Source organism: Pinus tabuliformis, chromosome 6 (genome assembly GCF_031772625.1).
Source record: "Pinus tabuliformis cultivar Carrire ecotype Pingquan chromosome 6, CPIR1, whole genome shotgun sequence".
Classification (NCBI taxonomy): domain Eukaryota; kingdom Viridiplantae; phylum Streptophyta; class Pinopsida; order Pinales; family Pinaceae; genus Pinus; species Pinus tabuliformis.
In genome coordinates this window covers 635,638,757-635,656,388 of record NC_142292.1, presented here as the reverse complement: position 1 = coordinate 635,656,388, position 17,632 = coordinate 635,638,757, and positions in this window count along the sequence as shown.

Sequence of the window (17,632 nt, the reverse complement as noted above, 5' to 3'; positions counted from 1 at the left end):
CAAATATTCAATTGAAAATAGTTTGGTGGTCTTCCTAGAGGTCACTTCAATACAAAGTGTGGATCTAAGGGTGGAAGGAAGGATAGGTGCCTTGCTTGTGATAAGTTGGCCATTATGCAAGGGAGTGTCAAAAGAGAAAGGAAACATCACATGGTGATGATCATTCTAGGGGCATCATTAATGATCAAAGGAATGATAGATACAATGCAAAAGGAAAAAGGAATGCAAGACATCAAGGAAATGGTCAACCCTCCAAGAACGAAAGGAACTCCAGGTATGAAATCAAATGTTGTTTCTGATAAGGAAAAGGAGTATTATCTTATGTCATCCCTCTTGACTACCTCTCCTTCAAAATCTATGGAAAATTCGCTTATTGTTGGTGGTGCCTCAAGGGACTTCACCGAATAGAAGGAAGCACTGTCTAATATGATATAGAAAGAGGCAAAACTGGAGATTATCCTTGGTGATGATGCCACCTATCGCATAAATGGTGTAGGGAATGTTACTCTTCAATTGAATCAGGGTAACACGATTCATTTATAAGAAGTTGTTTATGTACCTAATTGCAAGAAGGACCTGGCGTCGATTTCGCAAATGGAAATAAAATGATACAAGGAGACATTCATTGATGGAAAGGTACATGTTTGTAAAAGAAATTTTCAATACTCTATTACTCTTGGGCTCAGGATTGGAAATTTGTATCAAGTTGCAGGAAGTCCATTGAGAACCATGATGGATGACTCATCTCTCCAATGGCACTAGAGGTCTTCCCATATTCATTGTAAGGCCCTACCTGATGTGAAACAGATGGTGACAGGGGTGCCTGAGTTCAATGAAGAGCATGAAGATACATTTCTGAGATGTACTGAAGGAAAAATTAAAAGGTGGCAATTCCCCTCATGTAATAGCAACACCAGATATGTGGAACAACCTAACGGGTTTCAGTTTCATGTTTGGGAATCTCATGTATGTAGGTTGAATAAAGCTCTATATGGCTTGAAGCGAGCACCCCCAGCTTGGTATGAGAGGACTGAAAACTATCTGATGAAGCTAAGATTCACTAGGAGTGAAGCCGATCCAAACCTTTGGTTGAAGGTTGTTAATGATAGACCTCTCATACTAGTGACCTGTGAAGATGACCTCTTTCTCGTAGGTATAGACCCTCTTATTTGCAAAGGTAAGAGGGAGTTGGTTTCCAAATTTGGAGTGGTGGACTGCAAGCTCTTGACTATCCCGTTAGAGATTAAATTTTAGAAATTATGTGTTAGTGTTACCGAACCTGATTTGAGAAATTCCTCAGAGTTTCGTCAAGTCATAGTAGCATTGATGTTCTCGGTGAACTCCGATCTAGATATATGTTTTCCAGTTAGCATGTTGAACTCATCTATGGTTTAGCCTCACTTGATTGGTACCGAGAATCTTCTGAGATATCTTTGGGGCACAATCACTCATGGACTGAGATACATTGTTGGAAATGTGAGAATACATTGTTATTGTGATGCTAATTAGGCATGCACTATGGTGGATCGGAAAAGCACTTTTGAGTGCTATTTTTCTTTGGGTTTTGCTTCAATGTCCTGGATGAGCACGACGTAGAAGTCGGTTTCTTTGAGCAGCGCTAAGGCTAGATACATAGCTCCGAGTATGGTATCGTGTGAATATGTATCATTGGAGAAGCTCCTAAGTGAGTTGTTTGGACACGTGCTCGATACCACTGTGATCTTCTGTGACAACGAGAGTGGGATTCGATTGTTGAGGAGTCCTGTGTTCTATGATCTCTCCAAGAATATAGACATCAAGTACCACTTTATCTGGGATTTCGTACAACAAGGCACAAGAAGGATCCATCACATTGGGAATAATACGTAGGTAGGCTATATTCAGATGAGCCCACTCGAAAAGGAAAAGTTCTTGACTTTTCAAGAATGACTACGAGTCGTGGAGAGGCCCTCTCCTCAGGGTCATGTATGATATGGATAATTAGCTCTCGGAGCTTTGGGGGGCATGGGGTACTTCTTGGAGTGATGAAAAACCATAGGGTGAGTGGTTCAGCCTTCCCCTAGTGGTTTGTTATGTAGACACAATGAGTGGTTCATCCTTCTCGTGCTAGTCATAAGGTGAGTGGTTCATCCTTCCCATAGTGATTCGTTGTGTACAAGGTGAGTGGTTTAGCCTTCCCACGAGATACCCCATGGCGAAATCTACGGAACATGAGTGGTTCATCCTTCTACTACTGAGACATCCTACCCATGTTGTCTCATACTCATAGGAAGTACCTCTCATCTCGTCAATGAGCAAGGAAATGAGGATAGGGACCATAGTACTACCGATGGATGCATCGTGTACTACCGTACTCCCTATGTTGGGATGATATTGATCTAGGACCAATTGGAACTAACTTTAGGTCAATAAAAGTGGTATGAGACACTCTCTTTATTTGGAACTGATTTTGGATTAGTAAGAGTGGTATGAGACACTCTCTTTATATGGGACTCACTTCGGGTCACTAGAGAATGGTATGATACATTCTCGATCACTTCTTCTTATTCATAATTTAGCAGAGCACTATAGGGCACTCATGGCAGAGAAAGTACAGACTCGGATATGGATTAGGAAATGGAGTTCTTCCTAGTTGAGAGGGTGCATTAGAATTGGAAACTAGGGCCAAAATCCACATGGGTCTTCTTATTTTTGGCAGTTGATATTTGTTGGATTCCTCTCACCAAGAGGTGTAGGATTGATCTAAAGATCATATATTCCCACAATTTATTCATGAAGATATGCATTTATTTGTGTTATGTGATAATTGGTAAAGGTTGTGGTGCGACCAAATTACCCCCACTTGTCCTCAACATTTTATTAAAAATAGAAGATGTCTTCTAGTAATTTGGACACATCTCTTTGGATCTCTCACCACTTGTTTGGGTTTCTGTGGTAGGAGGGATCTATAGGAGAATAGACTGCCATAGAGGAGATCTAGCCCTAGCCCTACTAGGAGTAAAAGAAGGCTCTACGTAATCCTAGGAGGAGACACCTCTACCCAGTAAAGGAGGTTTTTATATGCACTCAAGAGGAGTCTTATCAGAGACACCTCTAAAATTCAGTCAATGAAACATACCCTAGCCACAGTCATGGAGGACTCTTACCACATTGAAGAGAGGCTCCTACACTATCATGAAAGACACTTCTATAACACAACAAAGTGAGGGCTTAATGCCATCAAAGAAAGCCTTAAAAGATCCCAAATCGTAGGTCTAGAAGATGTTGAAAAGTGGGCAACAAGAAATGCTAAATTTAGAATGTGCTAAAAATAGAATGTCTAAAAATAGCATGTCTAGAAATAGCAGTTTGGCTAGTGAGGTCATTGGCCACCTTGGGTGAGAGGTGAAACTGTTAAAAATAGAAAGTTCTAAAAGTAGCATTTCTAGCTCCCTTCCTATTTATATCGGTCCCTAGTCTATCTATAGGAAGTAAAATTAATCTTAGTCTTAATAGTGGTTGGAAATATTAATTAATTAATTCAGTTGAGTTAATTAGTTAAGGAAATTAGAATTTGAAGTCTTCGTGAGCATGCTCATGAGTTGTCCAACTGATTGAGGACTTTATCCTTAATTTCCTCCATGATTGAGGGAATAAGTATGAGTTATATAATGAGAGAATCAGTTGAATTAGTTCTAACTAGTCAAGTCGAGTTAGATTATTTTAACAAGTTGTTAAAATAATAAAATATAGTCTGTTAATGCTTGCATGCATGTGACAACTATTATTTTAGATAACTGAGGATTCACTCATGGATAATTGTTGCATGTCAGTACTGTCAGAGAATTAGTTGAGATCAGATGAGTGATAGTGTACTATCAAATGCTTGGATCCTCCCATGGAATATTCCTTGTATGTATGAGGAACTAGTGTCCTCAAGGATTGCATAGTTTGACCTATGGTTGACAGCAGGTATGATTTGGGGCTAATACTCATATGTTATGAATTGGACCCCAATCAAAATTGCATAAGGAAATAGGGGATTGATGGATGGTTACCTACATATTGAGGCATATTGAGTGTATAATCCTCATCTTTTGATTGTAGGAAGTACATGATAACTCTTGAGCTGATACTTTTTGTAAATAGAAGAGGATTTCCACTTGATTGATAATACAATGTTGGGGGTTTTATGCTGGTGCTTCCCCCAATGATATATCTGTCTTATGTGTGATTATTTCTCTTGATCAGTTATATGTGTTTATGGCTGATGTTTCTCATGAAATAGATTTTGCTTCTGCTTAATGATTTGTAGAAGTAGCTCATGTGTTTTTCTTTAGTACATTGCATTACCAATTTGATCTACAGGTGAAATTTCTACATGGTTTAGAGCACAACTAATCAAGCAAGGAATAGTATGCAAGCAAGAGAAAGAAAGTCAAAGTTTATTATTTGGGATATAGATATCTAGTTCTCATCACAGTTCGGATTTCATCCAAATAGCCTTCATTGTGTTGAGGCTTGAGTATGCCCTTGATTGCAGCTCAAACTACATAGCTTGGAAGGATCGCATGGAGGCAGTATTGGAAGCTAATGGCATTAAGGACTTCATTGATCAAGATGTCCCCAAGCCTACTGATGCTACTCAGGCTACAGACTGGAAGAAGAATGTGGCTAGAGCTAGGAGAACCATCCTAGAGGGAATTCAAGATCACATAGTCTCGAGCCTCCATGGGAAGGAGACTCTATTTGCAATGTGGAAAACATTGAAAGGTTTATATCAGAATAGCAGTGATCAGAGGAGCCTGGCACTGAAGGACAAGCTTGGAAAGATCAAGTATCCCAGTCGCTCTGTTGTCACTACTGGGAAAAGGGGATTTGGAAAACTTGCCCATCACACATCCTCTGCAAGTATCAAAGTGATCAGTACTAAAATCTGGCACACCTGTAGTGATCTCCCACAAGGTCCTTAAGGATCCATGATACATATGCCCTATCCTACGGTGCCAAATCTCATACAACTCAGAACTGCTAGCTCTGTTGTCGGTACTACTACTCAATGCCAAAAGGGGCTGGAATGCAAACTTGTACACCTTTGCATGGCGTACACCTATCACTCTAGCTGAATTAGCTGGAGTTCCCCTAGGATACCTCAACGCCTATCCTCCCTTGAGCAGTACCTCATATCCTCTGTCCTCTAAAGCTGAGATAGATATGAGGTTCTTCCTTATCCCTGGCACATAAAGAACATCTAACACCTTCAAGGGAGGTTTGGATTCCCTCTGAAATGTTAGTTTCCCCACCCCGACTGCTCTAACAACTCTGTCATCACCGAGTACTACGTCTATATCAGTGGCACTGTCTGAAAGCTCTGAGAAGTACTGAGGGACTCCTGTCATGTGACGTGAAGCCCCACTTCCCACATACCAGATACCCGAAGATGATCCGCTAATCGAGGGAAAAACATGCTCCCACTGAACCTGTGTGGTAGGTGATCCTGCATTAGAGAACTCATACGCAGTGAATACAAACTCCTGGTCAAAATGGTTTGCAAAGTCCTCATTCTCTGTTGAAGCTGCCATGCTCTGGTTCTTCCCCTTCTTCTTCTTCTTCTCCAGACACACAATTGCATAGTGTCCCATCTTTTGACAATTCCAACACTTCACCTTGGAATAGTCCTTTTGTGCGTTATCCTGTTTCCCTTTACCTTTTCCTTTGCCCCCACCATTTCTTGTGGAAGCATGCTTCTTCCCTTTGCCTTTCTTGCCTCCTGCCAACAGTGCTACATCCTCATCTTGCTCAACTGGCTTGGTTGCCCCAAGCTGACCTTTCCTGATCTCTGTCTGAATGCAATCATCCCGAAACCTCTTCCATGTGGGAAGGGTCTCACGTGCACAAACCCCATCAACAAAGTTAATCCATGAACGGGGGAGGCCATTCACTACAATCTGCACCAACTTATTGGGTGGAATGACCTCTCCAACTGCTGCCAACTCATCTCTTACATTAGTAATCTTTGTGAGATATCCAACTACACTATCATTACGCATCTTAATGGTCTTCAGCTTCTCCTTGAGGACCATTTTCTAGTTCCCATTGGTACTCTGGTAGAGATTGGACAATGTTGTCTACATCTCATGGGTATTTCTCTTTCCTCTCACATGAAGAATGCAATGGTCTTTGACTGCGTCTAGAATTAGTCTCTTACCCTTGCTTCTCTTTTTATTATAATCAACCAACTGAGTGGCATCAGTAGGCACAACAACAGGGTTCTGTGTGGTATGCACCATGATGTCCCAGACTTCTACCTCCTCAAAGATACTCTGCATTCTCTCCTTCCAAACACTGTAATTTGTATGCCCATCCAACCTATCCTCCACCCTCAATCCCAATGACATCCTGCTATCCTAAAACTGAAAAATAGCACTGATGTAGTAATGATAAAACTGTTGTTTGTGAAAAATCAGCTTGCTGAAATTTTCTGAGTGAAAAATCAGCAGGCTGTAATTTTCCTCCTTGCTGTCCCAAACTGCACTTCAACACTTAAGCTCTAATACCATGTAAAAACTTCTCATTTCCCACCACGGTTTTGAGTTTCACCTTCTTTCTTCCAAATAGTTAAATGCCCTTTCCCATATCCATACATTTAACAATTGAAAAATAAATTTTGCTGAAAACACAAATTCTGGAAAAAGTACAGAATACTGGAAAATGAAGAAATAAAAATGAGCACATACAAATAGACATTTAACTCATTTAAACACAGTGATTTTTGGTCAAGGTGACCCTAGAAAAACACCCTACAACTCTTGGGGAAAACCAGTTCGAAAGCTCCTTCTTATTTCTGGAAAATGCTTTTTACAGTGAGAAATATTCAGCAAAAAATCAACAAGCAAACTTTTACAACTTATTTCGTTTTTTGTGCCTCCCAACCAACTGGAAAAACTTGCAAATAGCAAAACATAACATTAATAAATGATGTACCACCTCCTCAACTTTTTTGCCCAAATTTCAGCCTTAAATGTTGTTGTACGGCCTACCTAGAAAAGCGTGCAAGCTACCATAAATACGTTGTACGGATTTCATTGATTTACGTGCAGAAAAAACCAGCAGTATGGATTTGCCATAAATACGTTGTACGGATTAGCCTTGATTTGCATGCCAAGGTACAACCACTTGCTATACGGATTTCTGCTCCTTGATTTCTGTGCACTTACTGTACAAATTTCTAGAAAATTGTGCCCAATATCTGCCTTTCACTATGTGCTAACTCAGTTGTATGGATTTGCTAAAATGCTACCTTGGTATGTGTGCCACGCTGCTGCCTCCTTCTCCTGCCTGTCTAGAAATCTCCCTTGCTCTCTTTCTCTCCTTCTCTCAATCTGCTCATGAAAGAATGAATGACCTTTTCCTCATTTTCCTCCTTTAATCTAACCTTAAGTGACTTTTGGGGAATCTCTAAATCCAATGGCTGGAATAGATTGAGATCTAGGGCTGAGATTAAATGCTCATTTAAATCTCACTTTCTATCTTTTAATTCACCCCACTTTAATAAAGACCCACTTAGTCATTTATTTCAAAAGTCACTTTTCATTTCTAATTTTACATTGACTTTATGAAAGTCACTTTAAAATTAGACTTTAGTAACTTTATCACTTAAAGTCACTTCTAAATTAGATTTGACTTTATAAAAATTATAAAGTCACTTTAGGAGAAAAAATAAATTCTTTTGGACAATTTTCCCTAGGCCAAAGATCGAAGCCTTAGGGAACCACCTGTCCTCCAGTACCAAATTTCAACACGCGATACGATCACTACATTTCTAACCAAGCTCACCAACTGCAGAGATGAGCTTGCAAGCATAGGGATCACTACCGCAGCTGATGATATTATGAGTCTAGCACTCCTTGGCCTTCCTAAGAGTTGGCATAACTACCGGGACTTAATGAATGGAAGGGACAAACTGCCAAATTGGGAATGACTGTGGTCGGATTTGATGCAGGAGGAGATCAGACGGAACACTAGAGATGGATCTTCATGATGAAGAGAACTTGGCTTTAGCATCTAAAGCTAAGAAAGGGAAAGGGAAGGAATGCCAATACAAGTCTTCTTAAAGAGGGAGGAGTTTTGACAAGTGAAAGGTGAGATGCTTTCATTGTCATGATTTGGGTCACTATGCTGCTATTTGCCTAAAGAGGAAGAAGTCCAGGAAATTTTCCTCCAAGGAATCTGATGGTGATGCTCTAGCTTCACAATTTGAAATGGATTTCTCACTTATTGCATGCATGGTTTCATCCGTCATGGGATGTGTTTGGTACTTGGATAGTGGAGCTTCTTTCCACATGTCAGGTGACAAGACTATTTTCAGCACTTTGGAGGAGAAGGATCTCCAGATATGGATTGAGATGGGTGATGACGGAAGGTACCATATCTCGGGTGAAGGTACAGTTGTGTTTCAGAGGGAGCATGGTTCTCCCCTCTCTCTTTCTAATGTTATGTATGTACCAAGGCTGAAAAAGAATCTTGTGTCTATTGTTATGCTTGAGGATAAACTCTAGGATGTAGTCCTTAGTTTGGGAAAGGTTTTCATAAGGCATATCAGCACTGGAAAGACCAAAAAAATGGGGATTTGAGTTAAAAATCTCTATAAGTTATAGGTAGAAGACGGTGCTACTTTGAGTTCCAAAGCAGAGGTGATGCATGGCCAAGATATTGGTGAGTTATGGCATAGGAGACTGGGCCACTTGCATCATGGGGCCTTGAAGATCATGTAGCAAATTTCTATCGAATTACCTAAGTGCAAGCTGGAGCAAGTGAGCACATGCAAGGGTTGCACTTTGGGTAAGTATGCAAAATTTTCTCTTCATGATCGAAATGGTAGAGCAGGAGCAGTTCTGGAGTGAGTTCATTCAGATGTATGCGGGCCCTTCTCTACAGCCTCCATCGGAAAGCAAAGGTATTATGTTATTTTTGTTGATGATTTTTCTCATAGATGTTGGATCTACTTCATGCAAAAGAAAGATCAAACCTTCTTCAAGTTTTGTTAGTTCAAAGCTTTGGCAGAGAAAGAATCAGGGATGAAAGTAAAGGCCTTGTGATGTGATAACAATGGAGAGTATATTTCCTAGTAGTTTAAGGACTTCTGTGCTTCAGAAGGAATTAAATAGTAACTCACGGCACCTCTTAACCCATAATAGAATGGGGTGGTTGAAAGGAAGAACATATCTATTGTGGGCATAGCTCGATCGATGTTGCATGACCAAGGCCTACCACTTCATCTGTCGGCTGAGGCATGTAATACAACAACATATCTTCAGAACATAAGTCCTTATCGTATTTTAGGGATGAAGACACCTATGGAGGCTTTTTCAGGGAAGAGACGATATGTGAGTCACTTCCACATATTTGGATCACCAATCATCTATCATGTGACCAAAGACGCTTGGAAGAAGTTAGACCCAACAGCTGAGTTGGGAATACTTGTGGGGTACACAGATACACCTCACAACTATCATGTGTTTCTGCCTACCAGCAAGAGGACTGTAGTGCGCGGGGATCTGAAGTTCAATGAGCAGCGAGCCATGTGAGCATCACTTGAGAGGGAGCTTGAGTTGCATAGTGATGATGAGGAAATATTATTTCCCAAGGAGGAGGAGCCTCCTGATGATGTGGAGCTGCCGCATGCAGAGATTCCAGTTGTGGAGATTACCACTATTGGAGAGTCTTCTAGAGAGGGGCGGAAATGCTCTCGGGAATCTGACAGGTTGATACAGGATGTGAGAGAGAATGTGGGGCAGCCATCCTCTCAGCGCAGACAGAGGAGATCTCCTGATAGATACACTGGCTACATGGCCCTGGTTGGGGAGTGTGTAGCAACCGAGCCTTCTTCTTTTGAGGAGGCAGTGCAACAGCCAGTTTGGGTGGTGCGATGGTAGAGGAGTATGATTCCATCATATGGAATAGTGTATGGGATGTTGTTCCTAGACTGTGAGACAATTCAGTGGTTACTTCCCGATGGCTTTACAATGTAAAGCAGGTAGCTGATGGTAGTATTGAGAAACAGAAGGTAAGTTTTATGCTCGTAGTTTCTTGGAGCTTGAGGGGTTGAATATTATGAGACCTTTGCTCCTGTTGCAAGGTACTCATCAATTAGATTAATTCTAGCACTATGAGCACAAATGGGTTGGCAGATCCATCAGATGGATGTGAAGACAACATTCCTCATTGGAGAGATTGAGGAGGAGGTATACATAGAGCAGCCAAAGGGATTTGAGACCTTCGATTGTGAGTCACATGTGTGTCGGCTCAAGCGAGCATTGTATGGGCTAAAGCAAGCACCCCATTCTTGGTATACCAGGATCGACAACTATTTCATCAGGTTAGGCTTCACCAAGATTGAAGCAGATGTGTACGTCTACGAGATCATTGTAGATGGTAAGCTATTGATTATTGTACTTTATGTCGATGATCTAATTTTGATATGTGATGATTAGTTGATCAAGTCTTGTAAGAAGAATCTAGCAAGAGAGTTCGAGATGAAGGACATGGGCCTCATGCACTACCTTCTAGGCATGGAGGTGTGGCAGAGAGATGGGGAAGTATTAGTTTCTCAAGGAAAGTATGCCAATGTGATACCGAGGCACTTCCACATGGATATGTGCAAGCCTATGGAGACTCCTCTAGCAAGTAACTAGAGGAAGGATGATGCTACTTCAGGTGAGGTAGTAGCTGCTATTTTTTATAGGCAACTTGTGGGTTGACTCATGTATTTGGTGAACACATGACCGGGTTTGTGCTTTGCAATGAACCAGCTGAGTCAAGCTATGTTTCAACCAACCAACTTATTTTGGAAGGTGACAAAGCATGTATTGAGATATCTCAGAAGAACTACACAGTATGGATTATGGTACAGGAAGACAGAGGGGGTGAAGCTCCAATGCTTCACAGATTTAGATTGGGCAGGTAGTCCATTAGAAAGGAAGAGCACTTCTGTAGGAATCTTCAACCTTGGATCAGCTGTAGTTTCTTGGTATAGCCAGAAACAGAGATCAGTTGCACTTAGCACAGTAGAGGAAGAGTACATGGCAGCTAGTGAGGCTGCATGTGAGGCCATCTGGATGTGGAAGATTCTAGTGGGATTGTTTTGTCAGATAATGGATCCTATCGTGGTATATTGTGATAACCAGAGTTGCACTAAACTCTATGAGAATCCAGTGTTTCATGACAAGTCTAAACATATAGATATCCGCTATCATCATCTACGGGATTGTGTGGTCAAGAGGATCATAATGTTGAACTACATTTCGACCAAGGAATAGGATGCAGATATTTTGACAAAGGCATTGTCAAAAGGCAAGTTTGAGTTCCACAGAGACAGGATCGGGTTTGTTGATAATCCCTTTCTTGTTGAGAGGGAGTGTTGAAAAGTGGGCAACAAGAAATGCTAAATTTAGAATTTGCTAAAAATAGAATGTCTAAAAATAGCATGTCTAAAAATAGAAGTTTGGCCAGTGAGGTCATTGGCCACCTTAGGTGAGAGGTGAAACTGCTAAAAATAGAAAGTTCTAAAAATAGCATTTATGGGTCCCTTCCTATTTATAACAGTCCCTAGTTTATCTATAGGAAGTAAAATTAATCTTGGTCTTATCAGTAGTTGGAAATATTAATTAATTAATTCAGTTGAGTTAACTAATTAAGGAAATTCGAATTTGAAGTCTTTGGGAGCATGCACATGAGTTGTCCCATTGATTGAGGAATTTATCCTTAATTTCCTCCACTGATTGAGGGAATAAGTATGAATTCTATAATGAGAGAATCAGTTGACTTAGTTCCAACTAGTTAAGTCCAGCTAGATTATTTTAACAAGTTGTTAAAATAATAAAATATAGTTTGTTAATCCTTGCATGCATGTGACAACTATTATTTTAGATAACTGAAGATTCACTCATGGATAACTATTGCATGTCATTTCTGTCAGAGACCCAGTTGAGATCAGATGAGGGACAGTGTACTATCAGATGCTTGGATCTTCCCATGGAATATTCCTTGCATGTATGAGGAATTAGTGTCCTCAAGGATTGCATAGTTGGACCTATGGATGACAACAGGTATGATTTGGGGCCAAATTCTAATATGTTATGAATTGGACCCCAATCAAAATTGCACAAGGAAATAGGGGATTGATGGATGGTTTCCTACATATGGAGGCATAGTGAGTCTATCATCTTCATCTTTTGATTGCAAGAAGTACAAGATAGCTCTTGAGCTGATATTTCTTGTAAACAGAAGAGGATTTCCACTCGATTGATAATATAGTATTGGGGGTTTTATGTTAGTGCTTTCCCCAGTGATATATCTGTGTTATGTGTGATTATTTCTCTTAATCATTTATATGTGTTTAAGGTTGATGTTGCTCATGAAATCGATTTTTCTTCTGCTTAATGATTTGTATAAGTAGCTCACGCGTTTTGCTTTAGTACATTGGATTACCAGTTTGATTTACAGGTGAAATATCTACAAAAGAGACCCTAATCCACTATTTCAGGAAGCCTAATGTTGACCTAAATGAAATCCTAAAGCAAGAGACACAACAACTATCTTAGAGGTCCCTTAATGTCCTAAACTCAGGCTCTATTTAGGAGCATCAAGAGTCCTTATTCGTAGCCCTCATCTAAATGTTATTTTCCATCATGAAAAAGGCCTTATAAGTAGCTCTATTAGTCACAATAGAAGAGACCCTAATCAGCTGCATACAAAGACCTAAGACTGAGCAAGAAGAATGGTCTTATGCTGTAGTAAGAGGAAGTATTTTATCAGTGTTAAAGTCACATTGTTGTAGCTGACAGCTTGGTCTGTTTTTGGCATGATCAAGCTATTCATGAACTCAGTTTTCTGGACATAAGTATTGACTATAAGGATGATCCTAAATCTAATTTCTTAAGGGATCATTTAGGAGACCTAAGTCTCAGCCCACTGTTGGGCTAGGTCGCAGTCTATAGCTAGAAGTTGGAAGAAATTAAAGTACTACGTTAAGAAGGTTATTAGAATTGGCAACTAGCACCAAAATCTATGTGGGTCATCTTATTTAGGGAATCTAATATTTTTCTTAGATCCCTCTCATGAGGAGGTGTAGGATTGATCTAAGGATCATCTAATTTTGATAGGTATTCATGGAGTTATGAATTTCTTTATTTTATAAGACAATTCATCAAGGTCGTCAAGCAACTAAATAAAACCCACATGTGCTCAATATTTTAGTATAAAAGGAGGTGACTTGATAGTCCTTTCTACACATGCTTCACTTTTTATTTCCCTCAACTTGTTCTCAATTTTAGTGGAAGAGAAATCTAAGAGATAAATTCCTAAACAAAGAAGGTAAGGAGCTCCAGTATGAGCCATAGACGCAGTCAAGAAGGAGGGCTACTCGATGCTATGGTCTCTAGAAGTCCTAAATGCAGTAAGGAATGATCCCTAGCATGATCTATGCACGACCTAGACTTGTTGCCATAACTCCTAACACAGTCATGGAGGTGAAGCCTAAGTGCTATCCTAAAGGAGATTTTGGGATAACGTGATATACACAAGATTAAGTAGGCCAAGGCATGGATGTTTTCAGTTCTGTTCTCTTGTAAGAAGATTGTTAAAGGGACATTGCTAGGCCACAACTAAGGCAGAATTCTAGCGAGGAAAAGAAGGCAGTGTGGAGCCTTCTAGGATAAGTTTTGAGGGTTGGTTTCTACAGTAAGAAGGACGAATATGTTCAAGGCTAAACGCAGGTCTTTTGCGAAGAAAACAAGGTAAGGAACATTGTTTTGAAGAGGGCTATAGGTGATAGCAAGGACTTTGGTAAGTCGGAGGCCTAACCACTTTAAAACAGGTACAACATGGAAGTGTTTGGGGCTGTAGAGTGCCCACAATAGAAACAATAGTGGAGATAAGCCTTACTACCATAGGTCAGAGTTCATAAGGGCAATTCTTGGCCAAGATTTGAGGATGGTTAGGGACTATTGTGTGCCCTAATTAGTCCCAGAAATTACAGGTGTAATAAAGTGACAAACAATAGTCTTTGTATGGTTTGTTAGTAGCAAGATAGATGGGACAACATAGACATGGTGCTTGTTGGAGCTTGGTAATTGGGACAAAAATCTATGACATGGCACAACATGCTAAACAATGGGACAACAAGCAATCAAAGGAGCAACAATGGATGACAAATAGTGGGACAACAGTATGACACATCGGATAGTTGTGGTAGCATGGTGCCACAATGGCACATGGGACAACTGTGGTAGCATGGTGCAACAATGACATATGGGACAACAGTGGCAGCATAAGGTGTAGTAGCATGATGTGTTCAACATGGTCATGAGGTCAAGCAAGGTGATGATGGGTGCAGCATAGTGCAACACGATGAGGTGCAACATGATGATGACGTGTAACATAATGATCGTTGAAGGAGTCACCTTGGAGAAGTAGTTGAAGGAGCATGTCTTCAACTTAGTTCAACTATCTCATGTATCATCTTCTTAGAGATGATCTATGATCTTATTTAGATAAGTCGAAGTCTTGAATTACGTTGTAAATGTACTATCTCTCTCTCTCTCTCTCTCTCTATGTTCAACTATTGAAGAACATATAAGAACAATTGATCAAGGGTTTCCCCACATTGGGGTTTGTCCTTTGCTAGTGCCACATCATGTGTCCTCTTATCTTGGCTTGTCTTCTGCAATCTATGTTCGTGTTCTATCTTCAATTTACTTTAATTTTGATGTGATTAGTATTTTGGAAAAGATATTGAGCTAACTGTCAAAATTGAAATAAATTTCTCTAAGCATAGAACATACCTAAAACTAACATGGTATTGGAGCTGAGGTGAAGACAAAGATCAAGCAAGATTGCAATAGAAATCACCAAAGACAGTTGGGAAAGGAAAAAAGGATCAATGGATTCCTCATCCCTCTTCTAATTCACCAAGGTAAAGTTGAAAGAGAGAATATTATCAAAATGGCACAACAAAAGTTTCTAATCACCCATAGATCACTTCAATGGGAAGTCTGGATCTAAGGGTTGAAGGAAAGGCATATCCCTTGTTTGTAATAAGTTCAGTGATTATGTGAAGGAGTGTTCGAGGTAGGGAAATATCACTTGATGATGGTAAAAATCATTCAAGGGACATCTTCAATGATCAAAAGAATAACAGGTAATGTCGGTGATCAAGGAAATAGCCAACTCTTCAAAGAAAGGAAGGAACCCCAACTATGAAGAATCAAATGTTGTTTCTAATAAGGTAAAGAAGTGCTATCTTATATTGGCCCTCTCCTATAGAATCTTTGGGAATCTGGCTTATTGATTATAGTGCATCAATGCATTTCATCACATAGGAGGGTGCTCTCTCTAATTTTGTGGAGATGGAAACAATCATGGGATTATACTTGGAATCGATGCCTCCTATCCCAGAAAGGGTATAGGGAATGTTACCACTCAATTGAATGAGGGTAACAAGATTCATTTACAAGAATCTCTTTTATGTACATGATCACAAGAAGTACGTGGTGTCCATTTCGGCAATGGAAGTCAAAGGTTTCACGGTGGCATTCATTGATTGAAAGGTACATGCTTGAAAATGAAATTTTCAAAGATGCTTTTACTCATGGGTTTAGGGTGCGAAATTTGTATCAAGCTACAGAAAGTCCATTGGGGACCATGTCAATTAAGACATATCATCTATAGTACCAAAGGTCTACTTTATGGGGCCCTGCCCGACATGAGTCAGATGGTGCCAAGGATGCGTGAATTCAAAAGAGCATGAAGGTATAGATCTAAGATATACCGAAGGAAAATATTACAAGGGGACCATTCCCCTCATGTTGTAGGTCCATAGGTTTGGAACAACCCAAGGAGTTTGAGATTCATGATCCGAAATCTCATGATGTAGGTGAAAGAAAACCCTCTATGGCTTGATGCTAACATCCCGAGCTTAATATGAGAGGATTGAGAGATGTCTAATGAAGCAGAGGTTCACTAGGAGTGAAGTCAATCCAAACAATTTCTTAAAGGTTGTGGATGATAGAACTCTCATACTGGCAGCTTTTGAAGAGGACCTCTTTCTAACATCTGCAAACCCTCTCATTTGGAAAAGTAAGAGGGAGTTGGATTACGGATTTGGAATGGTGAACTGCAAGCCCATGACTACCTCAATGGAGCTTAACTTTCGGAAGTTATGTGGTAGTGATGTGAGACCAGATTTGGGAGATGCCTCTAAGTTTCATAAACTCATTCGCATTGATGTCCTTAGAGATCTTTGAGATATATGTTCTGCAGTTAGCATGTTGGGCTCATATTTTTGTTGAGCTTCACTCTAATGGGGCCAAGAATCTTCTGAGATATCTTCTGGGCACAATCTCTCATCGTTTGAGATACACGGTGAGAAATATGAAGCTACATGATTATTCAAATGCTAACTGAGCATGCAGTGTGGAGGATCTCAAGAGTACTTCTGAGTGTTGTTTTTCTTTGGGTTTCGCTCAATATCTTGGATGAGAAAGAAGTAGAAGATGGTTTCTTTCAACAACGTTGAGACTGAATACATAGCTAGGAGTATGACCCCATGTGAATCTTCCTTGTTGTGGAATCTCTTCACTGAGTTGTTTATACACATGATGGTTACCACTCTGATCTTATGTGTCAACGAGGGGGGATTCCATTATTGAGGAATCTCGTATTCTATGATTGCTCGAGCATATAGACATCAGATACTACCTTATCTTGGATATGGTACATTGATGGGCAAGGAGGCTCCATCACATTGAGATTGATGTACAGGTCACAGACTTTCTGTCAAAGCCTCGAGGGAAACGTCAAATTTGTGACTTTCCTGAACGACATGGAGTCATTGAGATACCCTCGGGTCCTTCATGACGCATTCATGGAGCTCTCAAAGCTCCAAGGGGATTTGGGTACTTCTTTAAGCAACAAGCGACCATAGGGTGACTCACCCTCCCTTAATGGTGCACTCTGTACAGGGTGAATGGTTCAACTTTCCCCTGTGATACCTTGTGCCAACTTATGGACACGATGAGTAGTTCTCGAGTCGAGGGATCCTACCCATGCAGTGTGGGACTCATGGGAAGTACCTCTTATCTAGCCAATGAGCAAGGGATTGGGTTTAGGGACCATAGTAGTACTATCGATGGATGCATCGTTGTACCTATTGTACTCCCCTATGCTAGGATGACCTCCATTGATATGGGATCAATGAAACTGATCTCGGATGAGTATGAGTGGTTTGAGACACTCTCTTGTGATATTGATCTAGGATCAATGAAACTGACTTCGGGTTAGTAAGAGTGACACAACTCACTCTCTTTTGGAAGTGATCTTGGATCAGTAAGTGTAGTATGAAACACACTATTCATATGGAATTAACTTCGGCTCACTAGAGAATGGTATGATATATTCTTGATCAATTATTCTTCTTCATGGTTCGGCAGAGCAGAGGAGTGTAGGGCACTAATGGTAGAGATATTACATTCGGACAGATGGATTAGCTGATCGAGTTCCTCCAAGTTGACAGGGAGTGCTAAAATTGGAAACTAGCACCAAACTCCATGTGGATCTTCTTATTTAGGGTAGATGGTATTTTTCTTGGATCCCT